This window comes from Dicentrarchus labrax, unplaced genomic scaffold, assembly GCF_905237075.1.
Source record: "Dicentrarchus labrax unplaced genomic scaffold, dlabrax2021, whole genome shotgun sequence".
Lineage (NCBI taxonomy): Eukaryota > Metazoa > Chordata > Actinopteri > Moronidae > Dicentrarchus > Dicentrarchus labrax.
Window position 1 is genome coordinate 2,672,941 of NW_026136719.1, and position 17,555 is coordinate 2,690,495.

The following is a 17,555-nucleotide window of genomic DNA, read 5'->3' on the forward strand; positions in this document are numbered from 1 at the left end:
CATCTTCCTCCTCCCACCGCCGGTGCTGGGACGGCAAAAAACAACAACTGAAGGACTGTGAAGGTGAATCCAGCAGCGGAGGATCTACTAAATACAATCACAGAGACATTTCAGAAAGATTTCTTTACAGAAAGAATATTTCTGGTCAATTGCTGTACTGTGATCCTGTAGCTGGTTAATTAACCCCAGACTGCAGAAACAAGAAGTTTCTATCAGACAAAATGTTAGTGTAATATCTGTAAACTCCACAAAGCAGAAGGTTGGTGGTTCAAACCCTGGCTCCTCCCAATGGGCCGGTGGCACCTTGCATGGCAGCTTGTACCGTCAGTGTGAGAGGGTGAATGTATGTAGTGTAAAGCACTTTGAGTGGTCAGAGGACAGGAAATGTTCTGTGTACGTACAGTTCATTTAACCTTCACCTCAGGATGCACGCATGAGGGTTTCACTTTTTAAATATGTGCCACTAACAGTGGATTAACCAATTTAAAGGCCCAGTGTAGGATAGAGTGGCATCTAGCAGCGTAGTTGCAGATTACAACCTACTCGCTTTACCCTCTTTTTCCAATCACAAGGCAGAAATTAAAGTGGCTCTTTTTAAAGATCCACATTGTTTGGCTCAGCTCAGCAGTAAGAGTGGGGGCTTCACTTTGTGGCTTTTACAATTCAGCTAAATTGAGCAATATTTTTTTATTTGTTTGTCTAACTGTGCTGGGTTTTAATGATATTACTTAAGTGAAATGTTGGATTGTATTTAACAAAATACTGTACATCATAGGATTGTCCTATTATTCTGTATTGTATTCATTTATTAAAAAAACAAAAACAAAAACAAAGAAATGTACTACTCATAGAACCGGAAAACATACCTTATATTGTAATATCATATCACTTTACTGACAATAGATCCTCCCCAGTGTTACACATTGTATCTCCTGATTAAGACGGTCAAGTCCTCCTCACATGTTGCTCAGAGCTGCTCCATGGGGCCGTAGACCAGACACAATGTCTAAAGAGATGTTATCTTTTGAAGATACATTTTATTCATACCTTGGCAAAAAGAGGACATCATTAAGGACTTCAGAAACCGTTTAATTGTAAAAGTCGCCGCTATTGTTGGAACAATTGTTAAAGAGATGTATTGATAGTTATTAAAATAGCAATATATATATAACAATATTCTCCAATATATTTATTGTTGTTCTAATAAATCATCATAAAAACCCCAGAACATAATCTGCCCGCCCCCTCTGCAGAACCCCTAGAGCTGATGGGGGCTGATGGGTGTCCCCCTCCTCACCCTCACCCCGGGTTACCCTCCCGTCCCACCCGCTGCATCCTGCCTCAGGTTTTGTTTTAATGGTGATGAGCAGAAACAGCAGATCAGGTCGGTCGCTTGGTTTTCTCTCAGGGAGCGAAAGGTTGGATCTTTTGTCGAGCACACAGAGACATTCTTCTGTCTTTATCTCTCTTTTTGGACTCATCTGGACGCCGCCGAACCCTGATGTCACCATCGCCTGCAACCAACCCACACAGAGCAGTTACCCTGTTCAACACTTACTCATGAGCAGCCATTTCCTCAAACAACTGGACAGAAAACTCAACATAGATCACCTGACACGCCCGTTTCTTTTCCAGGAAGCAGCAATTAATCTGAAAATCCGAAAGATAAAAAGACTACAACAGATCATCCATAAATAATGCAAACCAACAGATTTCACGAGGCTCTCAGTGAAACCATTTAGCGGCTTTTCAGCTCAAATCAAGGCTTCAAGTCATGAATTATGATCAGCGCACCAGGCTGCCACATGCACGCTCCCCCCGTTCTCTTAAAATGAACAATTAAGAAGCGGGGCCGCTAATTAAGCGCAGAGATCAAGCGTCTTTCTCTCTCCGCCCTCGAGGAGGTTTTTTCCACCGGGCCTTTGATCAAAGCGACGCCCAAGGAACGAGCCCCGCGACGGCACGTTTCCTCTGGCTAAAACGCAGATTAATGCTCCGCTCGCAGGATCCCCCCATTACAAAAGAGAAAGCCGTGTTTCGCTGAAAACTAAAAACTGACACCAGCAGATAACACAACAAATATTTCCCGCTGAACAAGATCCATGAAAGTCGCAGCTTGTTGAATCATCATTACACACATGAAGAAAAGACAGCAACCAAAAACACTTGTTTGTGAGTCAAAACAAAGACAAGAATTTCACACAGGGTGCTTGTTCTCTGTGACTCTGCTCTCCAAAGCCAAATGCAAATGAAGCCAGGCGCTGGAACTTTAAAATTTTTATTTATGCCCGCCTACTGAGTTGCACATGTTTAATCTTGCCATTTCTTTTTCTCCTGCTCTTGTACTTGGGGAATATGCAAAGTTTATCAGGCCTGCATCCTGACTTTCATGTCAGGCCTTGGCTTCTTGACTGAGACGCAGACAGACGCTGAGAGAGATTGAAGAGTCAGGTAGAGGCAGAGTTAGCCTGCAGGGTTGAATCAGCGCGCTGACGCCCGTGTCTGCTAATTCGCCCTGACATGCTCCTGATGCCAGCCCTTCATTATAAATATTTTTAAAGGGGCTCCGACCTTCTGCGCGCCCCGTCCGGGACCCGGGCCCTGCGTGCACGAGCCTTTGATTTCTGCTCCTCCGTGGGTTTCAGGCTCGTCATTATGACAGCGCCGCTTGACAGCTCCTCATCACATGCCTCTTGTCGTCTTTTGTGGGAAGTTTTGCAACAATTAGCATAAATATTTCATCTCTTTCTGCCCCGTGTCGTCCCTGCTGCTGCCGCTGAAACAGGATCCGGCTGAAAGGCTGACGCGTTCCAGAGATGTCACAGAGCGCTGCCGGAAAACGACAAACCTTTGTAAAGTGTACTTTTCTCCCCATTAACATACAAAGATGAAGCAACAGAGGCAAACAGCCAAACATATGTTCCCTTTGTGGAATCTTTTATTGAACATATTTGGGAGCAAAGGCAGCAGAGTTTGATTACGAGGTGAAAAAGCCTCCGTGAATTGCGGCCTGCGAGTATGCAAATCTCCCCGCTGCATTTAGGAGGTAAACTTGTACACATTATTTATTTCACACCAACTTATTTACATTCTAGATGGAAAGCCATCCGCTGGAAGTTTACTGAGGGGACCGCCGCTCCCCGCCGCGCTGTGTGCACCGCTGCTGACACTCTGAATTCTGACAAGTGAGAGAAAGTCAAGAAACTTTCAGGTAAGTAGTGCAGAAAACTCACAGAGGAGCTCAGTCTTTTAAACTAAGTTTTATTTCAGTCAAATGTTTCAGTGTGCAGATAATGAAGGTGCACTAACATTATAAGGGCACATAATGCAGTGCCAATTAATCTCAGTGTCTGCGTGCGCCTGCAGCCATCCAGCAGCTAAATTAAATATATACTTACATCTGATTTCAAAGGAGCTGTAAACCCTCTCTGGCTCCAGCGCCCACTGTGGAAGACTTTACTTAAGCTTGAGGAAGAGCATCATTAAAATTAAAGTGAGCGAAGGGAAGCGAGAGAAATCTCACCACTCGTGCCGTTGGCTACTGTTCAGCACTTCAAAACAAACTGCAGGGGCAGACCGAATCCAGCGCCGCAGTCAAACGCTTGTCTTTCACTATTTGATGTTGTTTGTAGGCGCTGAGTTGATTAGTTCCCCCAATGAAAGATTCAGAGTACAGACAGAAAATACAACCAAAAACACATAAGAACAAGCTCACCAAGTACACCATCGAACTTGTAGCTCCAAATATGGTCACTTCTGGCTCCACATAGCCACGACGGCAGCGGCCGTAACGCCAAACAGTTGTCCACAAAGCCATGAGTGACGCCTCAGTGGGTTTACACTAACACTAACACGATGCTAATGTTCAGGTAAGTATAGTCACACATTCACACGGACTGAGGCTGATGGACAACCTCCTCATAAAGGTTCAGTGTGTCACATTTAAGAGGCTCTATTGCCAGATAAGAATAGAATCTTGAAAATAAGAGTCGTGTTTTTTGACAGTGAAAGGAGAAATGCTCTTATTAGTTTCTCGTTGTCCATATGTTTTCTGCTCGTTGGGAACTACATAACATCACGAACGATGGAAAAAAGTTCAAATATTTGGATGGAGGTGCTGTCTACCATTTTCAGCTATCTGTACTTTCTACATTTTAAAATCAGTCTTGTTACTTTAGTTATTTTTTGCATCTGAGGGGAATTATTAACAGTTTTTACTCTTATTTGCATTACTGCACACTGAAGAGGAAGACCGGACCCCGTTTGAAGTTTCAGCAGCTTTGCCGGTACTTTATACTTTTATACTGTGAGTACATTTCAGAGCCTGGACATTTTCACTTTATTCTGAGCAGATTAATTTAATCGATTGGACACATGGAAAATGAGGTTCCTCTGGCCTGTCCTCATGCTCCTGATGACATTTACAAGAATCCACCAGGCCTGAATGAAAACAACCAATCAGAGCCGAGAATGATAGAAAACAGACATGAACTCTAACGGTAAAGATTAGACCACCTCAACTTAACCATTTGGCACCGCTTTAAGGGTGTGGTTTGCTTTTTCTCACACGTGGCGAGATGTTTGAGCTGATTGCAGACCTCTGAACGGAGGAAACAAGCACTTTCAAACAAGTCTTATAACAGGGACGTAGGACCAAAAAGCCGAGAAAGACTCCTCACTGAGCAGTTATAAAAACAGCCTCGGTGGTAACGCACAGCCCTGCTTGCGTCTCTGAAGGCTCTGCACCATTACAGCAGCCATCTTGTCTTCCCACTGGCCTTCTTCATGGATTATGGAACAAGGCGCTCCCATTAGTGGCAAGCTGCGTCTCCAGCCTCTCTCGTCTTCACACAAAGAGGAAGAAAAATATGCAGAATATAAAGTTAAACAAAGGGACGGAGGAGTGCTGCCACTTCAAAAACCAAATTATAATAACTTTTCTTTCTCTGTTAGCATTTTTCACCTTCCACCCAGTACAGAAATATCACTGCATGTCCAACGCTTCATCAGGGATAGAGTATTTTGATTTCCTAACCTTAACCCTTTTATATCTTCATTTCATATCTATTTAAAACACAGATTTCCTCTCAATGTAGATCAGAATCTCAGCAGTGTCGTCTGTTGTCAGGCAGATCCGTCACTGAACTTCCAAACAAAGCCGTCATGTGAATGGACTCAGTCAGCTGTGTCCTCCATCTCCGATCCTCCTCTCTCATACATATATCATCCACATAATAACCCTCATCTATGCCACCCCGCCCCTGGGTGACCACAAGACCCCCACCAACCTTCAGGCACCTACAGCACCAGTGGGATTTATTATCACAGACTTACGTCCCAGTGGGCGGGGTGCAACATACGGTCCAGAGTTCCTGCAGGGACAGTCTTATTCATGTTTCCTATAGACAGCTGACTGCAAGTCGATGCTTTGTGATCAAACTATCGAAAATACGAAACAACAGGAATCAGAATAATCCATTAGTATTCACAGCTCTGGCTGGAGCTGCTGAGGCTCATGGGTACTGTAGTATTTTAATTAATAATTAGCTCATGGGGCTGAGAAGTGAAGCCAACACAGAAGTAACTTAAACCTGCCTTCTTTCTAATAGCCAGCAGGGGGGGATCAAACTCGAGTTTTCTAAATAATCCTCCACAAACCAACGGGTAACGTCACGATAGGTTCAGGCTTTGTTCAAACTGATGGAAAATGAGTTTACAGCCATGCTAGCTAGGTTCTACTTAGCATTAGCATTGAGGTAAATACTAACATGAATATGAAAACATGTGCACAATTGTGTGCTAACAGGCTTACGTTCAGATGTCCAGGAGACGTATTAATATTTCATTACCCATTACCTTAAAGTGTATTTTGAAGAGGCAAGTTAGCAGGTAAATTCCCACTATTGTAGTATTGTAATTAATGCTGAAATCATGTCTACTGTCACACTGTCCTGAGTTTGATCTCTCAAACCTCTTTGTCTAGCGATTGCCCAGTTATTTGGTCAAAGTTTGACATCTTTCACAGAGCCTGGATGAAACAAATTAGTCATAAGCACCAGTTTGTTTGAACCAAACCAAACAGATCAGGAATGACAGCACTAAATATGAGCCGTTATCCACCGTTAGAAAGAAAGAGCATATACAGGATTATACAAAACAACTAGTCACAGTTTTTAATGTAGTTTGTGTGGATTTTTTCCTCTTAGACTCCTCTATGAGTGGATGGTTTAATCAGTCTTCCCTGGTCTGTCTCCTCATCTGTTCCAGCCGGTCCTGCTAAGAGACTCCATCTCCTCCCAGGCTCTGTACAGCCTGAGCCAGGCCCCAATGAGTTATTATTACATCCTGAGAATATGCAAATTGAAGCAGCTCGACGGTGTGTGTTTTTGATGGAAGAATACAAATCACCGCAGACATGACACTTTTTTAATTTTCCTGATGAATGTAATGCTTCAGAAAGAGGAAGGATTGATGACGGGGCGTAATGAACTCTTTAGCACAGAGACTTGGAGGTTTTTCATTACACTGTCCTGTGTGAAGACGCTCGTCCACAAATCTGTCCCGGCCAGCTCATCGCTGAACCTCGGAGCGGTGCAGTGCTGGTCCAGGTCCGTCAGTTGGGCTTCAGTAATCTGATCAGAGGAGGAAGAAATACTCAGATGATTACTTATACGTACAGTCTGTAATTCCTGCCACTAGGGGGTCTCTCACATCTCAACAATAACAAAAGATGTTGGTCACGTTGTGAAACAGTGGGGGATCATGGGAGTTGTTGTCTTCACCACCATTGGCGTCATTGCAGTCAGCTTCTCCCGGTTAGGATTCCTTCAGTGTTCATGGTTCAGGAGGTTTCTACCGGGAGCCCAATGATCCACAGAGGTCTCCTCCTCTCCAACACAAACAGACCCGCTGATTAAAACCACTAAACACACTGAATAAAGCAGTTCCACCTTAAACACACTGAATAAAGCAGTTCCACCTTAACAATCACTGCTTCTCCCACGCTGTTGGACAGACAAAGGACATCCCGGAGGGGCTGCGAGCCGAGCTAATGCTATTGTTAGCTCAGCTTGTTTCTCTGATAACTTAAGATCCAGACGTCTGATGACTAAAATCCTTCATCCAGTTCAGGTAGTAATAAAGGTTAAAGGTAGTAATACCAGAGTGTATAAATATTCAAAAGTAAACATCCTGCATTTAAAAATTAATTCAAGTATCATTCTTTGAGCCACCAGCAGATTTCATGATAGTAGCTTCTGGCACCGCCTGTTTAAAGTCTTTAATGGAAAAACCAAACATGAAGCTGACATGAATTTTTGTTATTAACAACTGTTTACTACTATATTAAACCCTCTGACAACTCTCCAAGGTAACACTTTATAATGAGTACACACTATTAAGCATTAGTTAAGCATGCATAAATAATGAATTCATCATTTATAACGCATTAATACACATTAGTATGTAGTTTATAAACACAGTTATAAATGTTTTATTCATCATTGATAAGCACATTAGTTATGGATTAGTGAATACTGAATCCATCATTTATAAAGCATGTTTCTGCTGTAAATAGTCATTACTATGTGGTTTATAATCACAGTTATAAATGTTTTACTCTTCATTGTACTGTACATTTCTGCATGCACTTGCACATCCACTATTCAGACATGTATTAATGATTAGTGACTGTGTTAGCAGATGTTCTATAAAATTTTTTTTCATTTTCTACTGATGGCCTATAAACAGTTATTAATGCAGGAATTCACAGCCGACCTAGTCTAGTCTCGTCTAGCCGGGCGAGGTGAGTGACTAGCAGCGGCAGGTTGGCTTAGCCACCGCGGGCGGGTCGGTAACGTTAGTAACGTTAGTAACGTTAGTCGGGGAGCGAGGGCAAATACCTGCAGCTGCTGACAAGCTAACGTTAGCTTTCAACCATAATGTGTGCTACCAACAAAGACACATACTCACCACTAGTGCCGCTGACGGCCGCCGACTCCAATGTGCTTCTCCATGCTCCCCTTGGCTGCACTGTCAGAAACTTCTGAGAGTTAACGTAAATATGACGTAACATCCCGCCTCCCACCGTCATCACGTTGATGACGTGCTGAGAGCGGGAGCTCAACGTACACGTCCCAAACAGAGAAGATCACAACAATAGCATGTCTTCATAAACCACCCTTGTTCGTCTTCATACAATATGTTGGGAAGTTGCAGTAAATATCAATACAATATGTTCTATATTCCTTTGTGTTGTGTCTCTCCTTCGTCTGTTAAGATAACTGAACATTTTGTGAGTCTCAAGGCATTGTCAGCCTTTATATCTCATTTGTAAATGCTTAATAAGCCATAGATAGTGCTCACTTTAGATAAGCTCGTGCAAAATACTTAATTAATGAGTAGTAAGTGCTTTGTAACTGTGAATTCCTGCATTAATCACTGTTTATAGGCCATCAGTAGAAAATGAATTTGTTGTGGGTTTTATAGAACATCTGCTAACACAGTCACTAATCATTAATACATGTCTGAATAGTGGATGTGCAAGTGCATGCAGAAATGTACAGTACAATGAAGAGTAAAACATTTAGAACTGTGATTATAAACCACATAGTAATGACTATTTACAGCAGAATCATGCTTTATAAATGATGAATTCAGTATTTACTAATCCATAACTAATGTGCTTATCAATGACGAATAATATTATCAATATTTTTATTATTCAATTCAATTTCATTTTATTTGTCTCAGGACACTTTTCAAAAAGGGGGTTTCACGTCATGATTGACAGCTGAGTCCTGCTCACTATTGAGTCAGCTTATTGAGTCAGCTGACCCCGATCAACCCCCGATCACTACAGCATAGACTCCGAGTGGCAAAAGAAGGCATATGTTTTGGCTTCCTTGTTGTACAGTGGGAGGAAGCGGAGCCATCCATCTTTGTCAGATGTGTCAGAGTAGGTCATGACTTCGTCATCATACCCGACCCCAACAGAATTGGCAATACTGGTATCAGAACAACTCTTCTTATGTCATTTTTTGCTGATTTGATCTGAATGTTTGTGTTTATTGGCACTGATACAGCTAATGGAGCAGATGCTAACAGACACGCTTGACTGTGTGGTTGTGTTTTCTCAGCAGAAACTTTTTTTCTCCTCTCTTCTTATGAATCTGCTTCTTAAATCAACACATTTTTTGCTCAAGTTCTATAGTTATAGTACAGTTCTATTCTGAATAGACCCAAACACACATGAAGCAGCGAGGTGGATTACATATAATTTCTCTCCTGATGATGCAGTAATACAACAGGATCCCTCAGATCCTGATTACACTGGAGACAATGTGGACTCGACCTCACTTGGGTTCTGGGTCAGGTCCCTGAACTGAACCTTAATTAAATCGTGAAGTCTCAACATGCAAGAGAGACCTGATGGACCGTCTCACTGTTTCACTCGTACGTTTTCTGACTGTTTTCTTGGACCTTCGATGGGAAACCTTCAGTCGGCCTTTGTGCTGCTGTGAGTGTGTGTGTGTGTGTGTGTGTGTGGTTTAAACAGAGTAATGGCTTCCATTCATTATGAGGCCAGTTGATTTTCATTTACTCTCTCGGCTCCGACAATTAAAGGGAGCAGCTGAGGAGGTGATGGAGGGACCGGGACGCCCAGAGGTCGCCCACCACTTTAAGTGATAAATTAAATACTATTATCAAGACTCCTCCCCCCCACCTCCTCAACACACACACACTGTCTCTCTCTCTCTCTCTCACACACACACACACACACACACTCACCACTGTAGCCAAAAGACATGAAGGACCAGTCCCACCAACATGACCAAGGAACAGTCTTATCAACCCAACATCCAAATGTTAATGATTAATTAATTCTTTAATTCAGTCTTCAGATAAGCTCTGTCTATTATATATATTGTCATATTATCTTGTTCGTTCGTCCTCTTGTGTCGTTGTCCCTGTTGTCTCCCTGCGGTCTTCTCTTCCTGCTGTCTTCTGTCGTCCACTCTGTAATGTTGCCTCATTGTGTCGCTGCTTCCTGTCTTCTCAATCTCATCTTTTCTATGTTGTCTTTGTGTCTATCAACCTCTGTCTCCCTGTGTGGTTTCTGTTTCTTACGCTGTCCTCTCGTGGTCTGGTCCTGCTGTGACTTTCCTCTTGATGTCCTCTTGTTGTCCTTATCATGTCTTGTTGTCCTCTCTGTCATCTTCTGTTGTTCAGCTTCCTGTGCCCTAGTTTTGTCGTTCTCTTTCATTTCGTCTTCTTGTCCTTTTTCTCTATTGTCTTTCTAGTGTCTTTCCTGGTGTCCTCCGTTGTCCCAACGCTATCAGTTTATTTGTAAAGCACCAATTCATAACAGAAGTTATCTCAGGTCTCCTTATAACATTATTATGTCGTCTTGTTGTCCAGTTGTTACCCATCTTGCATCATGCTTCCTGTCCCCTTGTTTCGTCGTCCTCCTTTCTCTCCCTTGTGTTGTGCCTTTCCTCTTGTTGTCCTCTGTTGTCCCTTTTACCATTATTGGCTCATCATGTCGTCTTATTTGCTCTCATGTTGTCCTCTGTCCTCTGTCCCTGTCCTCTTGCTTTGAAGTCTCACTGTCATCTCTTCCATGTCATCTTGCGTCTTTCCTCCTGTTATCTTTTGTCGTCGTCCCCATTGTCTCGTCCTCACTGTCGTCTCTTTCTCTCTCTTCTGGATTGTGGTCCTAGTCCAGCGGAGCCTCGTCCGCAACAAAACACATATTAGCATTAGAGAGCAAACTAACATATTAGTGTGCAGTTGGTCTGATGGGACAGGCAGCTCGGCACAATTAGTCATCCGGCGGGGGGACAAACACAATTACAGCGAAGCAATAACAGAGTGCAGAGGCAAGAAGGGAAAAAAAACTCCTGACCTCTGCATCTCAGCTCCATTTAAATGTTTGATGTCTCATTGAATTAGTATCACAGTGTGAAAGACAAAGCTAATGGAAATGAGCCAGAGACAGGCAATACTGCTGATTGGGCCTGATATAATTAGAATAATATCACGTCCGGCGTTAATAACAAGGAAAGGAAATAAATAACGGGGAGATCAGTTAATAGCCGCCGTGCTAAAATGGCTGCGTTTTAAATATGCCGAGGCCAGCGCTTCTTTCTGTTTACTCATGGGCCGCTGATCGCCTGAATATTGATGTGGCGGTGCGATCGGCGGTGAAGGATCCTCCACTCTCAGCTCCAGGGTGGGGGGGCTTTTTCATCTTGATTATTCATCTTGATAAATACATAAGGACGGACAAAATTATGGCTGTTTTTCAGGCGGCACTGGTTTCTACTGGGTGTGAATTAGCTCCGCTGATAGATGGGAGAGCCGAGCGCGAGAGGCAGAGCCGCCGCCCGCTCACACTTTACTGGGACTCTTCGCTCGGTTTTCTGGGTCCACAAATATTAATTACCTCCTGACAGGAATGAAGATGTTGTTTTTTAATTGTTTTCCTCCCAAGGAGAATATTATTTGTCATTTTTAGGAAATGATCAGGAAATTGCAGCGGCTGAAAATGAACAGTGACTAATTTTCATTCCAGGATGGTTTAATTAGCTGAAGTTATTGACAATGTACACTCTATTATCCAGCTTCTGATTGTGTTAGTCTGTTTCCTTTTTCCTCTCCATTCTTGCTGTTGTTGTTTAGGCCGCACTGGTCTCTATATCCCTTTTTACATCTGTTTTATATATAAATTGATTTTTGTCACCTTTAAATACAATCATGTTTTTTACACTGTAGGAAGAGATGTGAGGTTTATAATGTGATTTGTTTTAAATTTACAATGATATGACAAGTAAATGTTGTCTTTTCTCGATAAATCTACATTTCCTGTTTCTCTATGAGCCAAAACCATTAATGATGATTGATTAAATGGCCGCTAACTGATTACACTGAATAACAGAGTTATGATACATTTTCCATTTGAAATTCAAACTTTCAGACTTTTCCAGACTCGAATTTACAGACTTCTTGGTAGATTTTTCCGACCATATTTGATATCTGATCTGAGCACAAATAGCTGGATGTTTATTATGTCAGAGGATTGTTTTAAACTAATCAACTGTTAACCTCTTCAGAGCAGCGTTGGGCTCATTATCGAGGAATGTATTCAAAGTTATAAAACGAAAGTTTGTAGTTCCTTCAGGCTACACACACAGACAACAAGATAATCAAACTCACAGAATAATATAAAAGCAAAAGAAAATAAAACAATATATACAGTTATTTATATCCATATATACAGGTATTAATTCTGCAGGCCATCTTGTGAATTGTAGATAGTGATCATAATAAGGTTTCATCTTCACATAAGAACAGTGTCCATTCACTCTGACTGAATTTGAGCACCAAGCATCATCGATGAAAACTCAGATGACGACTTCACCGGGACAGAACACGGTCTGTCCGCCTAGTCTTCGATCCAGGATTCTGATAGAGGCCCCTGCAAAGACGTACCCACAACATTCCCCCGATTCCCCACCGCTCAGCCAGTCCCACCCTCAATTTATTACTCTTCAAAGGTAATGTTATTACTTTACTTATTACTCCCTGCCATCAGTAATTAGTTACACTAATAGTTACATTACTTTAATGCTATTCCACACAACATTGGTAATCCTCCCCAGAAATCAGACTCTGGATGTGCCTCTGCAGCCTCTGAATCCATAAACGCTGCAGGTTGGATAAGAAGCGTGACTCAAACAGATGAACTTCTGTACAACATACAGGAGTTTACCAGACAAATCATGTTTTCTGTCTGAAAGACGAAGAGTCAAACATTCCTTTATTAGTTCTTTATCTGCTGTCAACGATTAAGATCCAGTTGTGTTTGTTAAAATCAAAGTAATGTGAATATTTCCAGCTGCTGAATGTAAATGGTTCTTCCAAGCTAGTTTCCTGCTCAATCACGTACACCAGTGTTTCCCAACCTGAGTGGCAGGACCCCCACTAGGGGTCACTAAAGCCTCATGAGGGGTTGTGAGGTCTTTTTAAACTTAAGAAATACACAGTCGGCCTAAATGTCAGCATCTGGTTCAAGAAAAGTAAATCAGTAGTTGTCTAATAGAACAATGTCCAAGCATCAGGGAGAAGAAAAACTGAACACTGAAACTGTTAAAAGAGAAGAATATTAAGTCTGTATGATTGAAACATCCATAAAACAGACAGAGAATTATATAAAAAGTTCAATAAAAGATGATTATTTCAGCAAAATGAAATGTAAAATCTGATCTAAAAGTTGAGGAAATATCGTCCTCAACTTTTGCCCTACGAGGCGATGCCTTTATTTTCTAGGTGTCATCCTAAAACCCTTCCTCTGCAGCGCTCTCAGGTACGACGAGGCGTGTTTGAGTGTGTGTTGATACGAGAAGCAGCGAGCGTATAAAACCAGCGAGAGGAACCTCATTAATGTCACATCCTGCAGCGATTCAACGCGACCTGCTGACTTCACCTGAAGAAGGAAAAAAAACAACAGGCAGCTGTTTGGCACGCAGAGGCACTCTGGGTAAAAAAAGAAAAAGAGGAAACACAGAGAGAGGACGTGAACATCCATCGCACTTCAAATATTATCTCACGGCATCAGGACTGATGGAGCGCCGGGCCACGATGTACGGCCCGCTGACGCTCCCATCATCCATCTGCTCAGTGAACGAGGTCTGAGACTCCATTACTCTAAATCTACCTCCTGCTTCCCTGATCTAATACACATTTGAATCAATCAACATGTGCATTCTGATCACAGCATAATGGATTACGAGGAGCAGGAACTGAGTGGAGTGCGTCCAGAGCGACTGCGGTCTGTGGCGAGATAATAACTTCTCTGTGGGATTAATCCAGACCACAGAAGAAGACGCCGCCCGGTCGATGACTTCCTGTTAATAATATTCCTGTACGCCGCGAAGGCAGCGATCTTGAATTGTTCCGCTCGGCGTCGGCGTCGCCTGAATTAACCCTTCCCTCCTCGGAGCGCCGTTAGAGGCGACCCGACGGGATTAAAGAAACGCTCATTACAGGAAACACACACTCAGCCTGTGTGTGTGTGTGTGTGTGTGGGAACAGCTGCCATGTTTTAGCTGTAAACTGTGTGTGAGCTCTTTGGAAGTTGAGTGTTATTATATAACAGAGGGGTGTGTCCAGGCGGAGGGGCACTGACTGATCAGCTTTCCATTCATTCCCAACTTATACTGTTATTATACTACTATTATTCCAACACTGTTTATGGACCACAGTATGCAGAAATATTCAAATACACCAGGAGAAAATAACACTTTTATACCACATGCCATGATTAACATAAAGTGTCTGTAAAGAGGAGACTCGCGGGCTCCCGTAGAACCCATGGGAGGTCAAGGGATCCTCTTTTAAAATGCCAACTACAAGTGATGTTATTCTCACTGGAACAACTTGTTTTCCATTTTTAATGATTTCACTTTCTCCTTCAATTTCATTACAATAAAATGTCTAAAAACATCGTAACGTGCATCACATTTTTTTTTAAAGTTGCATTTTAGGGTGCAATAATCCTGAAAGGACTGACTCTTCTAATTAAATCAACACTTTGTAACATTTGGTATTGGGCGCCCCCTGTAGCAATCCCTCTGTGGTTAATATGGACATTTGTTTTGATTATATTACCAATGATCAAAAATTTGCGAGTCAACAACTTCACTAACACAGTCAAACATCAAGTAAGTGCAACCAAAGGCGAGCTCGCCGTCTCTCAGACTTTGATTTCACCAAGCTCTCTTCATACGACCCCTCAAAGCCAGTCCTACATTTAGGCTCACATCCAACTGACAGTGTTTCATTAGCAGAGGTTTTCCCTCCTTTTTTTTGTTTTTTTTTTTTTAAAAAAAAAAAAAAATTGGGTGTTTTTTTTTTTCCAAAAGGGGGGGGGGGGGGCTTCCCCCAAAAAGAGAGGAGTTACAAAAAAAAACAGATAATATTTTCTCCATAAAATCTGATCCAGTTATTAGTTGGTGGTGTGTGACTTGTTGGAAAGACGTGGACAGACGGCCCAAAGATGCATGAAGTAACTTTGTTTGAATGAGCTCTAAAAACTCCCAAATTCCCCCCAAAAAATCTGTGTTTGAAGATAATTTTGGCAAAATTAAGTTTTAACATGTAAATAAAATCCTGAGTGACACTGTTATACTTCCTCCTTCAGAAATCCATAAAACCCCATAAACTCTGCAAAATTACAATTTATCTCCATGCTGCTCAAATAAAAGTAATAAAATAAAGAAATCAGCAGATCTTCTTGAATATTTCCAGCTGACATTTACACACGTTGAAGAAAGAACAGGCGGCGTTTTCACTTCCAAGAACTACAGGCGAATTAGAGATTAAAGAGATAAAACTTTGCTCTTTTATGTCTTAAGCACTTTGCTAATTAGCAGCGCGGAGAGAGAGGATGAATACATTTCGGTAAATGGAGTCGGAATAAAAAACAGGACAGAAAACAACAGAGTGAATGAACGACCCCCCCGGGGAGCCGAGGGTCGCTTCATTACATGTCGATGGAAATGATGCAAGCGGCTGCACATTATACTGCTCTGCACTGTAGAAAATACCAGTTACTCTTTAAAATCATTAGGCTGCCTCAACTTTTATAGCAAGTTACCCAAAACTGTTCAATGTAAAACATCATGAAACCATAAGTTCAACATGTTTACAGTCTCTGGTTCAGAAAACCTCCTGTATACTGAATATACTGAATATATTGTTTGTACTTCTGTCTTTGTAACTTTAAGAGGAGTTCTTTTGTTTAAGATATGATTACAGTGTGTGAGATCAATTATCCAACAGATCTGTTCTGGGTTGATTATGTGTTTCCTGTATGTTGTTGTCCATGTTAACACAGCCTAACCCGGTCTCACTCCAAAGTCGTCAAATCCAGCAGCTTGGTCAGTTCCCTCTTCTTCAAAATGTGGCGCTGTAGTTCTGACCTCTAGAGTCACTCCTGGAAGCGCCCGCTGTCGAGGTTTGTGATGTACTAATAGCCAGGAGGTCTGCATATGAAGGAGGTGGATGGATGGCTCACACAGACACAACTTTTGAGATGCTGGTGCTCTAGTGTGACATCTACTGGCAGTGAATTTATATACATATATAACTGTAAAGAACTTCTCAACCATGATGGTTTACAACTTGACTTACTTCTTGACTTAAACCCGTTCCTCTTCTAGGGAGCACAGGCCACTGACACCTCTCCTCCAGCGGTTCCTGGGCCGACCGCTCGTCCTTGTGGGTTACATTTAATTCTTAATTAGGATTTAGAGTTCATCACAGCACAGAGACAGCTCTGGTTAAAGTTAATAATGACCTTCTGATTGCTTCTGACAATGGACTTGTCTCTGTACTTGTATTATTAGATCTTAGTGCTGCATTTGACACCATTGACCATAATATTCTTTTACAGAGACTTGAGCATCAAATTGGCATTAAAGGAACCGCACTAAGCTGGTTTAAGTCATATTTATCAGATCGCTCGCAGTTTGTACATGTTAACGATGAATCTTCAATAAATACTACAGTTAGTCATGGAGTTCCACAAGGTTCTGTATTTGGACCAATACTATTTACTTTATATATGCTCCCTTTAGGCAACATTATTAGGAATCACTCCATTAACTTTCACTGTTATGCAGATGATACGCAGTTATATCTATCAATCAAGCCCGATGAAATTAATCAATTATCTAATTTACAAACATGTCTTAAGGACATAAAATCCTGGATGACCTGCAATTTTCTGATGTTAAACTCAGAAAAAAACAAAATTCTTGTTCTTGGCCCCAAAAACCTTAGAGACTCACTGTCTAAAGATATAGTTACTCTAGATGGCATTAACTTGGCCTCTAGCACCACTGTTAGGAATCTTGGAGTTATCTTTGATCAGGATTTGTCATTTAACCCTTTAAGCCAAGTCGAAATTCGACAGGACGCGGTACTGAATCAAACAGCTGTTTCCCTAATAGAGCGTTATATCTCATTCATACTCCCCTCCACTAGTTGGCGACATCCCGTACTTAGACCTTAGCTCAGAAAACGTCATGTTTTCATGCAAAATGTTCGAGGAAGACCCGTCCAAACTGTTGGGCGAGAAACCGAAATAGGCCCACGGCGCTATTTATGCTGAAGCGGTATTGCTGGATTTAGGAGTTATTGAGACGAAATGAACAAAATGGCAAGCAAAAGTTGACAAGGATGGGTCTCCTGTTCGCGACTCTGATTCTGAAGGGAAAATCTACCTTTGGGAGATGACGGCCGGTCGATTAGTGAGCGGATAGTCACGGTGCGCTTTGCACCGGCGCTGCCGGGCAGAGCGGGAAAGCACACAAGCACAAACACACGACCCTTGCCTAACATAGGTGGGGTACTACACAAACTCGTAGTATCAGTAGGGGAGCTAATGGATGTGGTAGAAGTAGCGGGGGTGGTGAGAACAGCGGTGGGACCAGCGTAGCACTCATTCTACCGCGCTGGTCACAGTGCGTCCATGCGCGGCAGTGGCGCAG